Raw genomic sequence first — 20,339 nt, forward strand, 5'->3', positions numbered from 1 at the left:
ACAGCTAACTCTTTGCACTCTTTGCATAAAGGGTTAGGCACCCATAGGGGTGAAGAGCTAGCTTTCACCCCTCTACTCTGTACTTGGACATTTAGGACTAGATCCTTTTTTGTACAGTGCGGAGCCTCTCCATAACCCCATGCTCCAAGCGACCAGGCACTTCTTGTCTGTCCTCCGTAAATGGGTAATGCCTTCTTCCCCAATTACAGTCGTGCATGCGCACTCAGACGGGACAAGAGCGAAGAGCGTAAAGCTGGCCCTATGTGCATAACCAACATGAAGCTGAAAACAAAAACAAACAGACAAGCATTCAAAGGGCTCACAAGTGCGGGCTAGGCTTAGGCATGGGCACAAGTGCGGGATAGGCTTTAGGCCTGGGCACAAGTGCGGGCTAGGCTTAAGTCCGGGGCACAAGTGCGGGCTAGGCTTAAGGCCGGGGCACAAGTGCGGGCTAGGCTTAAGGCCGGGGCACAAGTGCGGGCTAGGCTTAAGGCCGGGGCACAAGTGCGGGCTAGGCTTAAGGCCGGGGCACAAGTGCGGGATAGGCTTAAGGCATGGGCACAAGTGCGGGATAGGCTTTAGGCCTTGGCCCAAGTGCGGGCTAGGCTTAAGTTTGGGGCACAAGTGCGGGCTAGGCTTAAGGCCGGGGCACAAGTGCGGGCTAGGCTTAAGGCCGGGGCACAAGTGCGGGCTAGGCTTAAGGCCGGGGCACAAGTGCGGGCTAGGCTTAAGGCCGGGGCACAAGTGCGGGCTAGGCTTAAGGCCTGGGCACAAGTGCGGGCTAGGCTTAAGGCCTGGGCACAAGTGCGGGATAGGCATTAGGCCTAGGCACAAGTGCGGGCTAGGCTTAAGGCCTGGGCACAAGTGCGGGCTAGGCTTAAGGCCTGGGCACAAGTGCGGGCTAGGCTTAAGGCCTGGGCACAATTGCGGGATAGGCTTAAGGCCTGGGCACAATTGCGGGCTAGGCTTAAGGCCTGGGCACAATTGCGGGCTAGGCTTAAGGCCTGGGCACAAGTGCGGGCTAGGCTTAAGGCCTCGGCACAATTGCGGGCTAGGCTTAAGGCCTGGGCACAAGTGCGGGCTAGGCTTAAAGGCCTGGGCACAAGTGCGGGCTAGGCTTAAGGCCGGGGCACAAGTGCGGGCTAGGCTTAAGGCCGGGGCACAAGTGCGGGCTAGGCTTAAGGCCGGGGCACAAGTGCGGGATAGGCTTAAGGCATGGGCACAAGTGCGGGATAGGCTTTAGGCCTGGGCACAAGTGCGGGCTAGGCTTAAGTCCGGGGCACAAGTGCGGGCTAGGCTTAAGGCCGGGGCACAAGTGCGGGCTAGGCTTAAGGCCGGGGCACAAGTGCGGGCTAGGCTTAAGGCCGGGGCACAAGTGCGGGCTAGGCTTAAGGCCGGGGCACAAGTGCGGGCTAGGCTTAAGGCCTGGGCACAAGTGCGGGCTAGGCTTAAGGCCTGGGCACAAGTGCGGGATAGGCTTTAGGCCTAGGCACAAGTGCGGGCTAGGCTTAAGGCCTGGGCACAAGTGCGGGCTAGGCTTAAGGCCTGGGCACAATTGCGGGATAGGCTTAAGGCCTGGGCACAAGTGCGGGCTAGGCTTAAGGCCTGGGCACAAGTGCGGGCTAGGCTTAAGGCCTCGGCACAATTGCGGGCTAGGCTTAAGGCCTCGGCACAATTGCGGGCTAGGCTTAAGGCCTGGGCACAAGTGCGGGCTAGGCTTAAAGGCCTGGGCACAAGTGCGGGCTAGGCATAAGGCCGGGGCACAAGTGCGGGCTAGGCTTAAGGCCGGGGCACAAGAGCGGGCTAGGTTTAAGGACGGGGCACAAGTGCGGGCTTGGCTTAAGGCCTGGTCACAAGTGCGGGCTAGGCTTAAGGCCGGGGCACAAGTGCGGGCTAGGCTTAAAGGCCTGGGCACAAGTGCGGGCTTGGCTTAAGGCCGGGGCACAAGTGCGGGCTAGGCTTAAGGACGGGGCACAAGTGCGGGCTTGGCTTAAGGCCTGGTCACAAGTGCGGGCCAGGCTTAAGGCCTGGGCACACGTGCGGGCTAGGCTTAAGGCCTGGGCACAAAAGCGGGCTAGGCTTAAGGCCGAGGCACAAGTGCGGGCTAGGCTTAAAGCCGGGGCACAAGTGCGGGCTAGGCTTAAGGCCGGGGCACAAGTGTGGGCTAGGCTTAAGGCCGGGCACAAGTGCGGGCTAGGCTTAAGGCCAGGGCACAAGTGCGGGCTAGGCTTAAGGCAGGGGCACAAGTGCGGGCTGTGCTTAAGGCCTGGGCAAAAGTGCGGGCAAGGCTTAAGGCCTGGGCACAAGTGCGGGCTAGGCTTAAGGCCTGGGCACAAGTGCGGGCTAGGCTTAAGGCCTGGGCACAAGTCCGGGCTAGGCTTAAGGCCTGGGCACAAGTGCGGGCTAGGCTTAAGTCCTGGGCACAAGTGCGGGCTAGGCTTAAGGCCGGGGCACAGGCTTAAGGCATGGGCACAAGTGCCAGCTAGGCTTAAGGCCTGGGCACAAGTGCGGGCTAGGCTTAAGGCCTGGGCACAAGTGCGGGCTAGGCTTAAGTCATGGGCACAAGTGCAGTGCTGGCTACGATCAAGGCAGGGGGCACAAGTGCTGGCTAGGCTTAAGGCATGGGCACAAGTGCCAGCTAGGCTTAAGGCCTGGGCACAAGTGCGGGCTAGGCTTAAGGCCTGGGCACAAGTGCGGGCTAGGCTTAAGGCCTGGGCACAAGTCCGGGCTAGGCTTAAGGCCTGGGCACAAGTGCGGGCTAGGCTTAAGTCCTGGGCACAAGTGCGGGCTAGGCTTAAGGCCGGGGCACAGGCTTAAGGCATGGGCACAAGTGCCAGCTAGGCTTAAGGCCTGGACACAAGTGCGGGCTAGGCTTAAGGCCTGGGCACAAGTGCGGGCTAGGCTTAAGGCATGGGCACAAGTGCAGTGCTGGCTAGGATCAAGGCAGGGGGCACAAGTGCTGGCTAGGCTTAAGGCATGGGCACAAGTGTCAGCTAGGCTTAAGGCCTGGGCAGAAGTGCGGGCTAGGCTTAAGGCCTGGGCACAAGTGCAGTGCGGGCTAGGCTTAAGGCCTGGGCACAAGTGCAGTGCTGGCTAGGATCAAGGCAGGGGGCACAAGTGCTGGCTAGGCTTAAGGCATGGGCACAAGTGCTGGCTAGGCTTAAGGCATACAGCTAACTCGTTGCATAAAGGGTTAGGCACCCATAGGGGTGAAGAGCTAACTTTCACCCCTCTACTCTGTACTTGGACATTTAGGACTAGATCCTTTGTTGTACAGTGCGGAGCCTCTCCATAACCCGATGCTCCAAGCGACCAGGCACTTCTTGTCTGTCCTCCGTAAATGGGTAATGCCTTCTTCCCCAATTACAGTCGTGCATGCGCATTCAGACGGGACAAGAGCGAAGAGCGTAAAGCTGGCCCTATGTGCATAACCAACATGAAGCTGAAGACAAAAACAAACAAACAAGCATTCAAGGGGCTCAAAAGTGCAGGCTAGGCTTAAGGCCTGGGCACAAGTGTGGGCTAGGCTTAAGGCCTGGGCACAAGTGCGGGCTAGGCTTAAGGCCTGGGCACAAGTGCGGGCTAGGCTTAAGGCCTGGGCACAAGTGCGGGCTAGGCTTAAGGCCTGGGCACAAGTGCGGGCTAGGCTTAAAGCCTGGGCACAAGTGCGGGCTAGGCTTAAGGCCTGGGCACAAGTGCGGGCTAGGCTTAAGGCCTGGGCACAAGTGCGGGCTAGGCTTAAGGCATGGGCACAAGTGCGGGCTAAGCTTAAGGCAGGGGAACAAGTGCGGGCTAGGCTTAAGGCCTGGGCACAAGTGCGGGCTAGGCTTAAGGCCTGGGCACAAGTGCGGGCTAGGCTTAAGGCCTGGGCACAAGTGCGTGGTAGGTTTAAGGCCTGGGCACAAGTGCGGGCTAGGCTTAAGGCCTGGGCACAAGTGCGGGCTAGGCTTAAGGCATGGGCACAAGTGCAGTGCTGGCTAGGATCAAGGCAGGGGGCACAAGTGCTGGCTAGGCTTAAGGCATGGGCACAAGTGCCAGCTAGGCTTAAGGCCTGGGCAGAAGTGCGTGCTAGGCTTAAGACCTGGGCACAAGTGCGGGCTAGGCTTAAGGCCTGGTCACAAGTGCGGGCTAGGCTTAAGGCCTGGGCACAAGTGCGGGCTAGGCTTAAGGCATGGGCACAAGTGCAGTGCTGGCTAGGATCAAGGCAGGGGGCACAAGTGCTGGCTAGGCTTAAGGCATGGGCACAAGTGCTGGCTAGGCTTAAGGCATACAGCTAACTCTTTGCATAAAGGGTTAGGCACCCATAGGGGTGAAGAGCTAGCTTTCACCCCTCTACTCTGTACTTGGACATTTAGGACTAGATCCTTTGTTGTACAGTGCGGAGCCTCTCCATAACCCGATGCTCCAAGCGACCAGGAACTTCTTGTCTGTCCTCCGTAAATGGGTAATGCCTTCTTCCCCAATTACAGTCGTGCATGCGCATTCAGACGGGACAAGAGCGTAGAGCGTAAAGCTGGCCCTATGTGCATAACCAACATGAAGCTGAAGACAAAAACAAACAAACAAGCATTCAAAGGGCTCAAAAGTGCGGGCTAGGCTTAAGGCCGGGGCACAAGTGCGGGCTAGGCTTAAGGCATGGGCACAAGTGCGGGATAGGCTTTAGGCCTGGGCACAAGTGCGGGCTAGGCTTAAGTCCGGGGCACAAGTGCGGGCTAGGATTAAGGCCGGGGCACAAGTGCGGGCTAGGCTTAAGGCCGGGGCACAAGTACGGGCTAGGCTTAAGGCCGGGGCACAAGTGCGGGCTAGGCTTAAGGCATGGGCACAAGTGCGGGATAGGCTTTAGGCCTGGGCACAAGTGCGGGCTAGGCTTAAGGCCGGGGCACAAGTGCGGGCTAGGCTTAAGGCCGGGGCACAAGTGCGGGCTAGGCTTAAGGCCGGGGCACAAGTGCGGGCTAGGCTTAAGGCCGGGGCACAAGTGCGGGCTAGGCTTAAGGCCTGGGCACAAGTGCGGGATAGGCGTTAGGCCTGGGCAAAAGTGTGGGCTAGGCTTAAGGCCTGGGCTCAAGTGCAGGCTAGGCTTAAGGCCTGGGCACAAGTGCGGACTAGGCTTAAAGCCTGGGCACAATTGCGGGATAGACTTAAGGCCTGGGCACAATTACGGACTAGGCTTAAGGCCTGGGCACAAGTGCGGGCTAGGCTTAAAGGCCTGGGCACAAGTGCGGGCAAGGCTTAAGGCCGGGGCACAAGTGCGGGCTTGGCTTAAGGCCGGGGCACATGTGCGGGCTAGGCTCAAGGACGGGGCACAAGTGCGGGCTAGGCTTAAGGCCGGGGCACATGTGCGGGCTAGGCTCAAGGACGGGGCACAAAAGCGGGGCTTGGCTTAAGGCCTGGTCACAAGTGCGGGCTAGGCTTAAAGGCCTGGGCACAAAAGCGGGGCTTGGCTTAAGGCCTGGTCACAAGTGCGGGCTAGGCTTAAAGGCCTGGGCACAAGTGCGGGCTTGGCTTAAGGCCGGGGCACAAGTGCGGGCTAGGCTTAAGGACGGGGCACAAGTGCGGGCTTGGCTTAAGGCCTGGTCACAAGTGCGGGCTAGGCTTAAGGCCTGGGCACAAGTGCGGGCTAGGCTTAAGGCCTGGGCACAATTGCGGGCTAGGCTTAAGGCCTGGGCACAAGTGCGGGCTAGGCTTAAAGGCCGGGGCACAAGTGCGGGCTAGGCTTAAGGACGGGGCACAAGTGCGGGGCTTGGCTTAAGGCCTGGTCACAAGTGCGGGCTAGGCTTAAAGGCCTGGGCACAAGTGCGGGCTTGGCTTAAGGCCGGGGCACAAGTGTGGGCTAGGCTTAAGGACGGGGCACAAGTGCGGGCTTGGCTTAAGGCCTGGTCACAAGTGCGGGCTAGGCTTAAGGCCTGGGCACAAGTGCGGGCTAGGGTTAAGGCCTGGGCACAAGTGCGGGCTAGGCTTAACGCCGAGGCACAAGTGCGGGCTAGGCTTAAAGCCGGGGCACAATTGCGGGCTAGGCTTAAGGCCGGGGCACAAGTGTGGGCTAGGCTTAAGGCCGGGCACAAGTACGGGCTAGGCTTAAGGCCGGGGCACAAGTGCGGGCTAGGTTTAAGGCAGGGGCACAAGTGCGGGCTAGGCTTAAGGCCTGGGCAAAAGTGCGGGCTAGGCTTAAGGCCTGGGCACAAGTGCGGGCTAGGCTTAAGGCCTGGGCACAAGTGCGGGCTAGGCTTAAGGCCTGGGCACAAGTGCGGGCTAGGCTTAAGGCCTGGGCACAAGTGCGGGCTAGGCTTAAGGCCTGGGCACAAGTGCGGGCTAGGCTTAAGGCCGGGGCACAGGCTTAAGGCATGGGCACAAGTGCCAGCTAGGCTTAAGGCCTGGGCACCAGTGCGGGCTAGGCTTAAGGCCTGGGCACAAGTGCGGGCTAGGCTTAAGGCATTGGCACAAGTGCAGTGCTGGCTAGGATCAAGGCAAGGGGCACAAGTGCTGGCTAGGCTTAAGGCAAGGGCACAAGTGCCAGCTAGGCTTAAGGCCTGGGCAGAAGTGCGGGCTAGGCTTAAGGCCTGGGCACAAGTGCGGGCTAGGCTTAAGGCCTCGGCACAAGTGCGGGCTAGGCTTAAGGCCTGGGCACAAGTGCAGTGCTGGCTAGGATCAAGGCAGGGGGCACAAGTGCTGGCTAGGCTTAAGGCATGGGCACAAGTGCTGGCTAGGCTTAAGGCATACAGCTAACTCTTTGCATAAAGGGTTAGTGTTGTGAATTCTGTGGTCACAAGTGGTATTGCAGTCTCTGGGCGTCCTCCCTCAGGTGTTTTAGTGAGCTCGTTGGCTGCCTTGCTATTTAGCTCCACCTGAGTCTGTCTTCCTTGCTCCTTGTCAATGTTCCAGTGTTGGATCTGAGCTACTGCATCTTTCCTTGGGCCTGCTGCTCTGCTAGATAAGTGCTTCTAGTTTGTTTTCTGTTTTTTCTGTCCAGCTTGTTATTATCTTTTGCTGGAAGCTCTGAGAAGCAAAGGGGTGCACCGCCGTGCTGTTAGTTCGGCACGGTGGGTCTTTTTTGCCCCTTTGCGTGGTTTTCGTTTTAGGGTTTTTTGTAGACTGCATAGTTCTCTTTGCTATCCTCGCTCTGTCTAGAATATCGGGCCTCACTTTGCTGAATCTATTTCATTCCTACGTTTGTCTTTTCATCTTGCTAACAGTCATTATATGTGGGGGCTGCCTATTCCTTTGGGGTATTTCTCTGAGGTAAGTCAGGCTTGTATTTCTATCTTCAGGCTAGTCAGCTCCTCAGGCAGTGCCGAGTTGCATAGGTAGTGATAGGCGCAATCCACTGCTGCTTCCAGTTGTGTGAGGACAGTTCAGGTACTGCAGTCTACAGAGATTCCACGTCTCAGAGCTCGTCCTATTGTTTTGGGTTTTTGCCAGATCTCTGTATGTGCGCTGATTACTGCACGCTGTGTTGCCTGATTGCCAGCCATAACAGTACAAGGAGCCAATTCAATGATTTCCAATAGAGGGAAAAAAGAAATCCTGACATCATTTTTTTTTCTTAGCTCTGTCTTCAGTCTTTTTTTTCCCCTAGACATTAGAGTGCTTCAGGACACAGCTGTGGACATGGATATTCAGGCTCTGTGCTCCTCAATGGATAATCTCGTTGTAAATGTACAAAAGATTCAAGATACTATTGATCAGAAATCGATGCTAGAACCAAGAATTCCGATTCCTGATTTGTTTTTTGGTGACAGAACTAAGTTCCTGAGCTTCAGAAATAATTGTAAGCTATTTTTGGCCTTGAAACCTCATTCTTCTGGTAATCCTATTCAACAGGTTTTGATTATTATTTCTTTTTTGCGCGGCGACCCACAGGACTGGGCGTTTTCTCTTGCACCAGGAGATTCTGCATTGAGTAATATTGATGCATTTTTCCAGGCGCTGGGATTGCTTTACGATGAGCCTAATTCAGTGGATCAAGCTGAGAAAAATCTGCTGGCTTTATGCCAGGGTCAGGATGATGTAGAACTATATTGTCAGAAATTTAGAAAATGGTCAGTACTCACTCTGTGGAATGAATCTGCACTAGCGGCTTTGTTCAGAAAGGGTCTCTCTGAAGCTCTTAAGGATGTAATGGTGGGATTTCCTATGCCTGCTGGTTTGAATGAGTCTATGTCCTTGGCCATTCAGATCGGTCGTCGCTTGCGCGAGCGTAAATCTGTGCACCATCTGGCGGTATTGTCTGAGAGTAAGCCTGAGCCTATGCAGTGCAACAGGACTATGACTAAAGTAGAACGGCACGAACACAGACGTCTGAACAGACTGTGTTTCTATTGTGGTGATTCTACTCATGCTATTTCTAATTGTCCTAAACGCACTAGACGGTTCGATAGCTCTGCCGTTATTGGTACTGTACAGTCCAAATTCCTTTTGTCCATTACCTTAATGTGCTCTTTGTCATCATATTCTGTCATGGCGTTTGTGGATTCAGGCGCTGCCCTGAATCTGATGGATTTGGATTATGCTAAACGTTGTGGATTTTTCTTGGAGCCTTTGCGGTGTCCTATTCCGTTGAGAGGAATTGATGCTACACCTCTGGCCAAGAATAAGCCTCAGTACTGGGCCCAGCTGACCATGTGCATGGCTCCTGCACATCAGGAAGTTATTCGCTTTTTGGTACTGCATAATTTGCATGATGTGGTCGTGTTGGGGTTGCCATGGCTACAAACCCATAATCCAGTATTGGATTGGAACTCTATGTCGGTAACCAGCTGGGGTTGTCAGGGAGTACATGGTGATGTTCCATTTTTGTCTATTTCGTCATCCATTCCTTCTGACATCCCAGAGTTCTTGTCGGACTTTCAGGATGTATTTGAAGAGTCCAAGTCTGATGCCCTTCCTCCGCATAGGAATTGTGATTGTGCTATCGATTTGATTCCTGGTAGTAAATTCCCTAAGGGTCGTTTATTTAATTTGTCCGTACCTGAACACACCGCTATGCGCAGTTATGTGAAGGAGTCCCTGGAGAAGGGACATATTCGCCCATCGTCGTCACCATTGGGAGCAGGGTTCTTTTTTGTAGCCAAGAAGGATGGTTCGCTAAGACCGTGTATTGATTACCGCCTTCTTAATAAGATCACTGTTAAGTTTCAGTATCCCTTGCCATTGATTTCTGACTTGTTTGCTCGGATTAAGGGGGCTAGTTGGTTTACTAAGATTGATCTTCGTGGTGCGTATAATCTGGTGAGAATCAGGCAGGGAGATGAATGGAAAACGGCATTTAATACGCCCGAGGGTCATTTTGAGTATCTGGTGATGCCGTTCGGACTTGCCAATGCTCCATCTGTTTTTCAGTCTTTTATGCATGACATTTTTCGTGAGTATCTGGATAAATTCTTGATTGTTTACTTGGATGACATTTTGATCTTCTCAGATGATTGGGAGTCTCATGTAAAGCAAGTCAGAATGGTTTTCCAGGTACTGCGTGCTAATTCCTTGTTTGTGAAGGGATCAAAGTGTCTCTTCGGTGTGCAGAAAGTTTCATTTTTGGGGTTCATCTTTTCCCCTTCTACTATCGAGATGGATCCGGTTAAGGTTCAGGCCATCCAGGATTGGACTCAGCCGACATCTCTAAAAAGTTTGCAGAAATTCCTGGGCTTTGCTAATTTTTATCGTCGCTTCATCTGTAATTTTTCTAGCATTGCCAGACCATTGACCGATTTGACCAAGAAGGGTGCTGATTTGGTTAATTGGTCTTCTGCTGCCGTGGAAGCTTTTCAGGAGTTGAAGCGTCGTTTTTGCTGTGCCCCTGTGTTGTGTCAACCTGATGTTTCTCTTCCGTTCCAGGTCGAGGTTGATGCTTCTGAGATTGGTGCAGGGGCGGTTTTGTCACAGAGAGGTTCTGGTTGCTCAGTGTTCAAACCATGTGCTTTCTTTTCCAGGAAATTTTCTGCTGCTGAGCGTAATTATGATGTGGGCAACCGAGAGTTGCTGGCCATGAAGTGGGCATTCGAGGAGTGGCGTCATTGGCTTGAGGGTGCTAAGCATCGCGTGGTGGTTTTGACTGATCATAAGAACCTTACTTATCTTGAGTCTGCCAAGCGCTTGAATCCTAGACAGGCCCGTTGGTCGTTATTTTTTGCTCGTTTTGATTTTGTGATTTCATACCTTCCGGGCTCTAAAAATGTGAAGGCGGATGCTCTGTCTAGGAGTTTTGTGCCCGACTCTCCGGGGTTATCTGAGCCGGCGAGTATCCTCAAGGAAGGAGTCATTGTGTCTGCCATCTCCCCTGATTTGCGGAGAGTGTTGCAGAAATTTCAGGCTAATAAACCTGATCGTTGTCCGGCCGAGAAACTGTTCGTCCCTGATAGGTGGACTAGTAAAGTTATCTCTGAACTTCATTGTTCGGTGCTGGCCGGTCATCCAGGAATCTTTGGTACCAGGGAGTTGGTTGCTAGATCCTTTTGGTGGCCGTCTCTGTCGCGGGATGTGCGTGCTTTTGTGCAGTCCTGTGGAATTTGTGCTAGGGCTAAGCCCTGCTGTTCACGTGCCAGTGGGTTGCTTTTGCCCTTGCCGGTCCCGAAGAGGCCTTGGACACATATTTCGATGGATTTCATTTCTGACCTTCCCGTTTCTCAAAAGATGTCTGTCATTTGGGTGGTCTGTGATCGCTTTTCTAAAATGGTCCATCTGGTGCCCTTGGTTAAATTGCCTTCCTCCTCTGATTTGGTGCCTTTGTTCTTCCAGCATGTGGTTCGTTTACATGGCATTCCTGAGAATATTGTTTCTGACAGAGGTTCCCAGTTTGTCTCAAGGTTCTGGCGAGCCTTTTGTGGTAGGATGGGCATTGACCTATCTTTTTCCTCGGCCTTCCATCCTCAGACTAATGGCCAGACCGAACGAACCAATCAGACCTTGGAAACATATCTGAGATGTTTTGTTTCCGCTGACCAGGATGATTGGGTGTCATTTTTGCCGTTGGCTGAGTTCGCCCTTAATAATCGGGCCAGCTCGGCTACCTTGGTCTCTCCATTTTTCTGCAATTCTGGGTTCCATCCTCGTTTCTCTTCAGGACAGGTTGAGTCTTCGGACTGTCCTGGTGTGGATTATGTGGTGGACAGGTTGCAGCAGATCTGGACTCAGGTAGTGGACAATTTGACCTTGTCCCAGGAGAAGGCTCAGCTTTTCGCTAATCGCAGACGCCGTGTGGGACCCCGACTTCGTGTTGGGGATCTGGTTTGGTTATCTTCTCGTCATATACCTATGAAGGTTTCCTCTCCTAAATTTAAACCTCGTTTTATTGGTCCGTATAGGATTTCTGAGATTCTCAATCCGGTGTCTTTTCGTCTGACCCTCCCAGACTCCTTTTCCATACATAATGTATTCCATAGGTCGTTGTTGAGGAGATACGTGGCACCTATGGTTCCATCTGTGGAGCCTCCTGCCCCTGTTTTGGTGGAGGGGGAATTGGAGTATATTGTGGAGAAGATTTTGGATTCTCGTGTCTCTAGACGGAAACTCCAGTATCTGGTCAAATGGAAGGGTTATGCTCAGGAAGATAATTCCTGGGTTTTTGCCTCTGATGTCCATGCCCCAGATCTTGTTCGTGCCTTTCATGTGGCTCATCCTGGTCGGCCTGGGGGTTCTGGTGAGGGTTCGGTGACCCCTCCTCAAGGGGGGGGTACTGTTGTGAATTCTGTGGTCACAAGTGGTATTGCAGTCTCTGGGCGTCCTCCCTCAGGTGTTTTAGTGAGCTCGTTGGCTGCCTTGCTATTTAGCTCCACCTGAGTCTGTCTTCCTTGCTCCTTGTCAATGTTCCAGTGTTGGATCTGAGCTACTGCATCTTTCCTTGGGCCTGCTGCTCTGCTAGATAAGTGCTTCTAGTTTGTTTTCTGTTTTTTCTGTCCAGCTTGTTATTATCTTTTGCTGGAAGCTCTGAGAAGCAAAGGGGTGCACCGCCGTGCTGTTAGTTCGGCACGGTGGGTCTTTTTTGCCCCTTTGCGTGGTTTTCGTTTTAGGGTTTTTTGTAGACTGCATAGTTCTCTTTGCTATCCTCGCTCTGTCTAGAATATCGGGCCTCACTTTGCTGAATCTATTTCATTCCTACGTTTGTCTTTTCATCTTGCTAACAGTCATTATATGTGGGGGCTGCCTATTCCTTTGGGGTATTTCTCTGAGGTAAGTCAGGCTTGTATTTCTATCTTCAGGCTAGTCAGCTCCTCAGGCAGTGCCGAGTTGCATAGGTAGTGATAGGCGCAATCCACTGCTGCTTCCAGTTGTGTGAGGACAGTTCAGGTACTGCAGTCTACAGAGATTCCACGTCTCAGAGCTCGTCCTATTGTTTTGGGTTTTTGCCAGATCTCTGTATGTGCGCTGATTACTGCACGCTGTGTTGCCTGATTGCCAGCCATAACAGGTTAGGCACCCATAGGGGTGAAGAGCTAGCTTTCACCCCTCTACTCTGTACTTGGACATTTAGGAATAGATCCTTTGTTGTACAGTGCGGAGCCTCTCCATAACCCGATGCTCCAAGCGACCAGGCACTTCTTGTCTGTCCTCCGTAAATGGGTAATGCCTTCTTCCCCAATTACAGTCGTGCATGCGCATTCAGACGGGACAAGAGCGCAGAGCGTAAAGCTGGCCCTGGCCCTATGTGCATAACCAACATGAAGCTGAAGACAAAAACAAACAAACAAGCATTCAAGGGGCTCAAAAGTGCAGGCTAGGCTTAAGGCCTGGGCACAAGTGTGGGCTAGGCTTAAGGCCTGGGCAGAAGTGCGGGCTAGGCTTAAGGTCTGGGCACAAGTGCGGGCTAGGCTTAAGGCCTGGGCACAAGTGCGGGCTAGGCTTAAAGCCAGGGCACAAGTGCGGGCTAGGCTTAAGGCCTGGGCACAAGTGCGGGCTAGGCTTAAGGCCTGGGCACAAGCGCGGGCTAGGCTTAAGGCCTGGGCACAAGCGCGGGCTAGGCTTAAGGCCTGGGCACAAGCGCGGGCTAGGCTTAAGGCCTGGGCACAAGTGCAGGCTGAGCTTAAGGCCTGGGCACAAATGCGGGCTAGGCTTAAGGCCTGGGCACAAGTGCGGGCTAGGCTTAAAGGCCTGGGCACAAGTGCGGGCTAGGCTTAAGGCCGGGGCACAAGTGCGGGCTAGGCTTCAGGCCTGGGCACAAGTGCGGGCTAGGCTTAAGGCCAGGGCACAAGTGCGGGCTTGGCTTAAGGCCTGGTCACAAGTGCGGGCTAGGCTTAAGGCCTGGGCACAAGTGCAGGCTAGGCTTAAAGGCCAGGGCACAATTGCGGGCTAGGCTTAAAGGCCAGGGCACAATTGCGGGCTTGGCTTAAGGCCGGGGCACAAGTGCGGGCTAGGCTTAAGGCCGGGGCACAAGTGCGGGCTAGGCTTAAGGCCTGGGCACAAGTGCGGGCTAGGCTTAAGGCCTGGGCACAAGTGCGGATTAGGCTTAAGGCATAGGCACAAGTGCAGTGCTGGCTAGGATCAAGGCAGGGGGCACAAGTGCTGGCTAGGCTTAAGGCATGGGCACAAGTGCCAGCTAGGCTTAAGGCCTGGGCACAAGTGCGGGCTAGGCTTAAGGCATGGGCACAAGTGCAGTGCTGGCTAGGATCAAGGCAGGGGGCACAAGTGCTGGCTAGGCTTAAGGCATGGGCACAAGTGCTGGCTAGGCTTAAGGAATACAGCTAACTCTTTGCACTCTTTGCATAAAGGGTTAGGCACCCATAGGGGTGAAGAGCTAGCTTTTACCCCTCTACTCTGTACTTGGACATTTAGGACTAGATCCTTTTTTGTACAGTGCGGAGCCCCTCCATAACCCCATGCTCCAAGCGACCAGGCACTTCTTGTCTGTCCTCCGTAAATGGGTAATGCCTTCTTCCCCAATTACAGTCGTGCATGCGCACTCAGACGGGACAAGAGCGAAGAGCGTAAAGCTGGCCCTATGTGCATAACCAACATGAAGCTGAAGACAAAAACAAACAAGCATTCAAGGGGCTCAAAAGTGCGGGCTAGGCTTAAGGCCTGGGCACAAGTGCGGGCTAGGCTTATGGCCTGGGCACAAGTGCGGGCTAGGCTTAAGGCCTGGGCACAAGTGCGGGCTAGGCTTAAGGCCTGGGCACAAGTGCGGGCTAGGCTTAAGGCCTGGGCACAAGTGCGGGCTAGGCTTAAGGCCTGGGCACAAGTGCGGGCTAGGCTTAAGGCCTGGGCACAAGTGCGGGCTAGGCTTAAGGCCTGGGAAAAAGTGCGGGCTAGGCTTAAGGCCGGGGCACAAGTGCGGGCTAGGCTTAAGGACGGGGCACAAGTGCGGGCTTGGCTTAAGGCCAGGTCACAAGTGCAGGCTAGGCTTAAGGCCAGGGCACAAGTGCGGGCTAGGCTTAAAGGCCTGGGCACAAGTGCGGGCTTGGCTTAAGGCCGGGGCACAAGTGCCGGCTAGGCTTAAGGACGGGGCACATGTGCGGGCTTGACTTAATGCCTGGGTCACAAGTGCGGGCTAGGCTTAAGAACGGGGCACAAGTGCGGGCTAGGCTTAAGGCCTGGGCACAAGTGCGGGCTAGGCTTAAGGCCTGGGCACAAGTGCGGGCTAGGCTTAAGGTCCAGGCACAAGTGCGGGCTAGGCTTAAAGCCGGGGCACAAGTGCGGGCTAGGCTTAAGGCCGGGGCACAAGTGCGGGCTAGGCTTAAGGCCGGGGCACAAGTGCGGGCTAGGCTTAAGGCCGGGGCACAAGTGCGGGCTAGGCTTAAGGCCGGGGCACAAGTGCGAGCTTGGCTTAAGGCCGGGGCACAAGTGCGGGCTTGGCTTAAGGCCGGAGCACAAGTGCGGGCTTGGCTTAAGGCCGGGGAACAAGTGCGGGCTAGGCTTAAGGCCTGGGCACAATTGCGGGTTAGACTTAAGGCCTGGGCACAAGTGCGGGCTTGGCTTAAGGCCGGGGAACAAGTGCGGGCTAGGCTTAAGGCCTGGGCACAATTGCGGGTTAGGCTTAAGGCCTGGGCACAAGTGCGGGCTAAGCTTAAGGCAGGGGTACAAGTGCAAGCTTGACTTAAGGCTGGGGCACAAGTGCGGGCTAGGCTTAAGGCCTGGGCACAAGTGCGGGCTAGGCTTAAGGCCGGGGCACAAGTGCGGGCTAGGCTTAAGGCCGGGGCACAAGTGCGGGCTAGGCTTAAGGCCTGGGCACAAGTGCAGTGCTGGCTAGGATCAAGGCAGGGGGCACATGTGCTGGCTAGGCTTAAGGCCGGGGCACAAGTGCGGGCTAGGCTTAAGGCCGGGGCACAAGTGCGGGCTAGTCTTAAGGCCGGGGCACAAGTGCGGGCTAGGCTTAAGGCCGGGGCACAAGTGCGGGCTAGGCTTAAGGCCGGGGCACAAGTGTGGGCTAGGCTTAAGGCCTGGGAACAAGTGCGGGCTAGGCTTAAGGCCTGGGCACAAGTGCTGGCTAGGCTTAAGGCCTGGGCACAATTGCGGGCTAGGCTTAAGGACGGGGCACAAGTGCGGGCTAGGCTTAAGGCCGGGGCACAAGTGCGGGCTAGGCTTAAGGCCGGGGCACAAGTGCGGGCTAGGCTTAAGGCCAGGGCACAAGTGCGGGCTAGGCTTAAGGCCGGGGCACAAGTGCGGGCTAGGCTTAAGGCCTGGGCACAAGTGCGGGCTAGGCTTAAGGCATGGGCACAAGTGCAGTGCTGGCTACGATCAAGGCAGGGGGCACAAGTGCTGGCTAGGCTTAAGGCATGGGCACAAGTGCCAGCTAGGCTTAAGGCCTGGGCACAAGTGCGGGCTAGGCTTAAGGCCTGGGCACAAGTGCGGGCTAGGCTTAAGGCCTGGGCACAAGTCCGGGCTAGGCTTAAGGCCTGGGCACAAGTGCGGGCTAGGCTTAAGTCCTGGGCACAAGTGCGGGCTAGGCTTAAGGCCGGGGCACAGGCTTAAGGCATGGGCACAAGTGCCAGCTAGGCTTAAGGCCTGGACACAAGTGCGGGCTAGGCTTAAGGCCTGGGCACAAGTGCGGGCTAGGCTTAAGGCATGGGCACAAGTGCAGTGCTGGCTAGGATCAAGGCAGGGGGCACAAGTGCTGGCTAGGCTTAAGGCATGGGCACAAGTGTCAGCTAGGCTTAAGGCCTGGGCAGAAGTGCGGGCTAGGCTTAAGGCCTGGGCACAAGTGCGGGCTAGGCTTAAGGCCTGGGCACAAGTGCGGGCTAGGCTTAAGGCCTGGGCACAAGTGCAGTGCTGGCTAGGATCAAGGCAGGGGGCACAAGTGCTGGCTAGGCTTAAGGCATGGGCACAAGTGCTGGCTAGGCTTAAGGCATACAGCTAACTCTTTGCATAAAGGGTTAGGCACCCATAGGGGTGAAGAGCTAGCTTTCACCCCTCTACTCTGTACTTGGACATTTAGGACTAGATCCTTTGTTGTACAGTGCGGAGCCTCTCCATAACCCGATGCTCCAAGCGACCAGGCACTTCTTGTCTGTCCTCTGTAAATGGGTAATGCCTTCTTCCCCAATTGCAGTCGTGCATGTGCATTCAGACGGGACAAGAGCGAAGAGCGTAAAGCTGGCCCTATGTGCATAACCAACATGAAGCTGAAGACAAAAACAAACAAACAAGCATTCAAGGGGCTCAAAAGTGCAGGCTAGGCTTAAGGCCTGGGCACAAGTGTGGGCTAGGCTTAAGGCCTGGGCACAAGTGCGGGCTAGGCTTAAGGCCTGGGCACAAGTGCGGGCTAGGCTTAAGGCCTGGGCACAAGTGCGGGCTAGGCTTAAAGCCTGGGCACAAGTGCGGGCTAGGCTTAAGGCCTGGGCACAAGTGCGGGCTAGGCTTAAGGCATGGGCACAAGTGCGGGCTAGGCTTAAGGCAGGGGCACAAGTGCGGGCTAGGCTTAAGGCCTGGGCACAAGTGCGGGCTAGGCTTAAGGCCTGGGCACAAGTGCGGGCTAGGCTTAAGGCCTGGGCACAAGTGCGTGGTAGATTTAAGGCCTGGGCACAAGTGCGGGCTAGGCTTAAGGCCTGGGCACAAGTGCGGGCTAGGCTTAAGGCATGGGCACAAGTGCAGTGCTGGCTAGGATCAAGGCAGGGGGCACAAGTGCTGGCTAGGCTTAAGGCATGGGCACAAGTGCCAGCCAGGCTTAAGGCCTGGGCAGAAGTGCGTGCTAGGCTTAAGACCTGGGCACAAGTGCGGGCTAGGCTTAAGGCCTGGTCACAAGTGCGGGCTAGGCTTAAGGCCTGGGCACAAGTGCGGGCTAGGTTAAGGCATGGGCACAAGTGCAGTGCTGGCTAGGATCAAGGCAGGGGGCACAAGTGCTGGCTAGGCTTAAGGCATGGGCACAAGTGCTGGCTAGGCTTAAGGCATACAGCTAACTCTTTGCATAAAGGGTTAGGCACCCATAGGGGTGAAGAGCTAGCTTTCACCCCTCTACTCTGTACTTGGACATTTAGGACTAGATCCTTTGTTGTACAGTGCGGAGCCTCTCCATAACTCGATGCTCCAAGCGACCAGGAACTTCTTGTCTGTCCTCCGTAAATGGGTAATGCCTTCTTCCCCAATTACAGTCGTGCATGCGCATTCAGACGGGACAAGAGCGAAGAGCGTAAAGCTGGCCCTATGTGCATAACCAACATGAAGCTGAAGACAAAAACAAACAAACAAGCATTCAAAGGGCTCAAAAGTGCGGGCTAGGCTTAAGGCCGGGGCACAAGTGCGGGCTAGGCTTAAGGCATGGGCACAAGTGCGGGATAGGCTTTAGGCCTGGGCACAAGTGCGGGCTAGGCTTAAGTCCGGGGCACAAGTGCGGGCTAGGCTTAAGGCATGGGCACAAGTGCGGGATAGGCTGTAGGCATGGGCACAAGTGCGGGATAGGCTGTAGGCATGGGCACAAGTGCGGGCTAGGCTTAAGGCCGGGGCACAAGTGCGGGCTAGGCTTAAGGCCGGGGCACAAGTGCGGGCTAGGCTTAAGGCCGGGGCACAAGTGCGGGCTAGGCTTAAGGCCGGGGCACAAGTGCGGGCTAGGCTTAAGGCCGGGGCACAAGTGCGGGATAGGCTTAAGGCCTGGGCACAAGTGCGGGATAGGCGTTAGGCCTGGGCACAAGTGCAGGCTAGGCTTAAGGCCTGGGCACAAGTGCGGACTAGGCTTAAGGCCTGGGCACAATTGCGGGATAGGCTTAAGGCCTGGGCACAATTACGGACTAGGCTTAAGGCCTGGGCACAAGTGCGGGCTAGGCTTAAAGGCCTGGGCACAAGTGCGGGCAAGGCTTAAGGCCGGGGCACAAGTGCGGGCTAGGCTTAAGGACGGGGCACAAGTGCGGGCTTGGCTTAAGGCCTGGTCACAAGTGCGGGCTAGGCTTAAGGCCGGGGCACAAGTGCGGGCTAGGCTTAAAGGCCTGGGCACAAGTGCGGGCTTGGCTTAAGGCCGGGGCACAAGTGCAGGCTAGGCTTAAGGCCTGGGCACAAGTGCGGGCTATGCTTAAGGCCTGGGCACAATTGCGGGCTAGGCTTAAGGCCTGGGCACAATTGCGGGCTAGGCTTAAGGCCTGGGCACAATTGCGGGCTAGGCTTAAGGCCTGGGCACAATTGCGGGCTAGGCTTAAGGCCTGGGCACAAGTGCGGGCTAGGCTTAAGGCCGGGGCACAAGTGCGGGCTAGGCTTAAGGCCGGGGCACAAGTGCGGGCTAGGCTTAAGGACGGGGCACAAGTGCGGGGCTTGGCTTAAGGCCTGGTCACAAGTGCGGGCTAGGCTTAAAGGCCTGGGCACAAGTGCGGGCTTGGCTTAAGGCCGGGGCACAAGTGCGGGCTAGGCTTAAGGACGGGGCACAAGTGCGGGCTTGGCATAAGGCCTGGTCACAAGTGCGGGCTAGGCTTAAGGCCTGGGCACAAGTGCGGGCTAGGGTTAAGGCCTGGGCACAAGTGCGGGCTAGGCTTAACGCCGAGGCACAAGTGCGGGCTAGGCTTAAAGCCGGGGCACAATTGCGGGCTAGGCTTAAGGCCGGGGCACAAGTGTGGGCTAGGCTTAAGGCCGGGCACAAGTGCGGGCTAGGCTTAAGGCCGGGGCACAAGTGCGGGCTAGGCTTAAGGCCGGGGCACAAGTGCGGGCTAGGCTTAAGGCCGGGGCACAAGTGCGGGCTAGGCTTAAGGCCGGGGCACAAGTGCGGGCTAGGCTTAAGGCCGGGGCACAAGTGCGGGCTAGGCTTAAGGCCGGGGCACAAGTGCAGTGCTGGCTAGGACCAAGGCAGGGGGCACAAGTGCTGGCTAGGCTTAAGGCATGGGCACAAGTGCTGGCTAGGCTTAGGGCATACAGCTAACTCTTTGCACTCTTTGCATAAAGGGTTAGGCACCCATAGGGGTGAAGAGCTAGCTTTCACCCCTCTACTCTGTACTTGGACATTTAGGACTAGATCCTTTGTTGTACAGTGCGGAGCCTCTCCATAACCCCATGCTCCAAGCGACCAGGCACTTCTTGTCTGTCCTCCGTAAATGGGTAATGCCTTCTTCCCCAATTACAGTCGTGCATGCGCATTCAGACGGGACAAGAGCGAAGAGCATAAAGCTGGCCCTATGTGCATAACCAACTTGAAGCTGAAGACAAAAACAAACAAACAAACAAGCATTCAAGGGGCTCAAAAGTGCGGGCTAGGCTTAAGGCCTGGGCACAAGTGCGGGCTAGAATTAAGGCCTGGGCACAAGTGCGGGCTAGGCTTAAGGCCTGGGCACAAGTGCGGGCTAGGCTTAAGGCCTGGGCACAAGTGCGGGCTAGTCTTAAGGCCTGGGCACAAGTGCGGGCTAGTCTTAAGGCCTGGGCACAAGTGCGGGCTAGTCTTAAGGCCTGGGCACAAGTGCGGGCTAGGCTTAAGGCCTGGGCACAAGTGCGGGCTAGGCTTAAGGCCTGGGCACAAGTGCGGGCTAGGCTTAAGGCCGGGGCACAAGTGCGGGCTAGGCTTAAGGCCTGGGCACAAGTGCGGGCTAGGCTTAAGGCCTGGGCGCAAGTGCAGTGCTGGCTAGGATCAAGGCAGGGGGCACAAGTGCTGGCTAGGCTTAAGGCCGGGGCACAAGAGCGGGCTAGGCTGAAGGCCGGGGCACAAGTGCGGGCTAGGCTTAAGGCCGGGTCACAAGTGCGGGCTAGGCTTAAGGCCGGGGCATAAGTGCGGGCTAGGCTTAAGGCCTGGGCACAAGTGCGGGCTAGGCTTAAGGCCTGGGCACAAGTGCAGTGCTGGCTAGGATCAAGGCAGGGGGCACAAGTGCTGGCTGGGCTTAAGGCCTGGGCACAAGTGCGGGCTAGGCTTAAGGACGGGGCACAAGTGCGGGCTAGGCTTAAGGCCTGGGCACAAGTGCGGGCTAGGCTTAAGGCCTGGGCACAAGTGCAGTGCTGGCTAGGACCAAGGCAGGGGG

This window comes from Ranitomeya imitator, chromosome 1 (assembly GCF_032444005.1).
Source record: "Ranitomeya imitator isolate aRanImi1 chromosome 1, aRanImi1.pri, whole genome shotgun sequence".
Taxonomy (NCBI): Eukaryota; Metazoa; Chordata; class Amphibia; order Anura; family Dendrobatidae; genus Ranitomeya; species Ranitomeya imitator.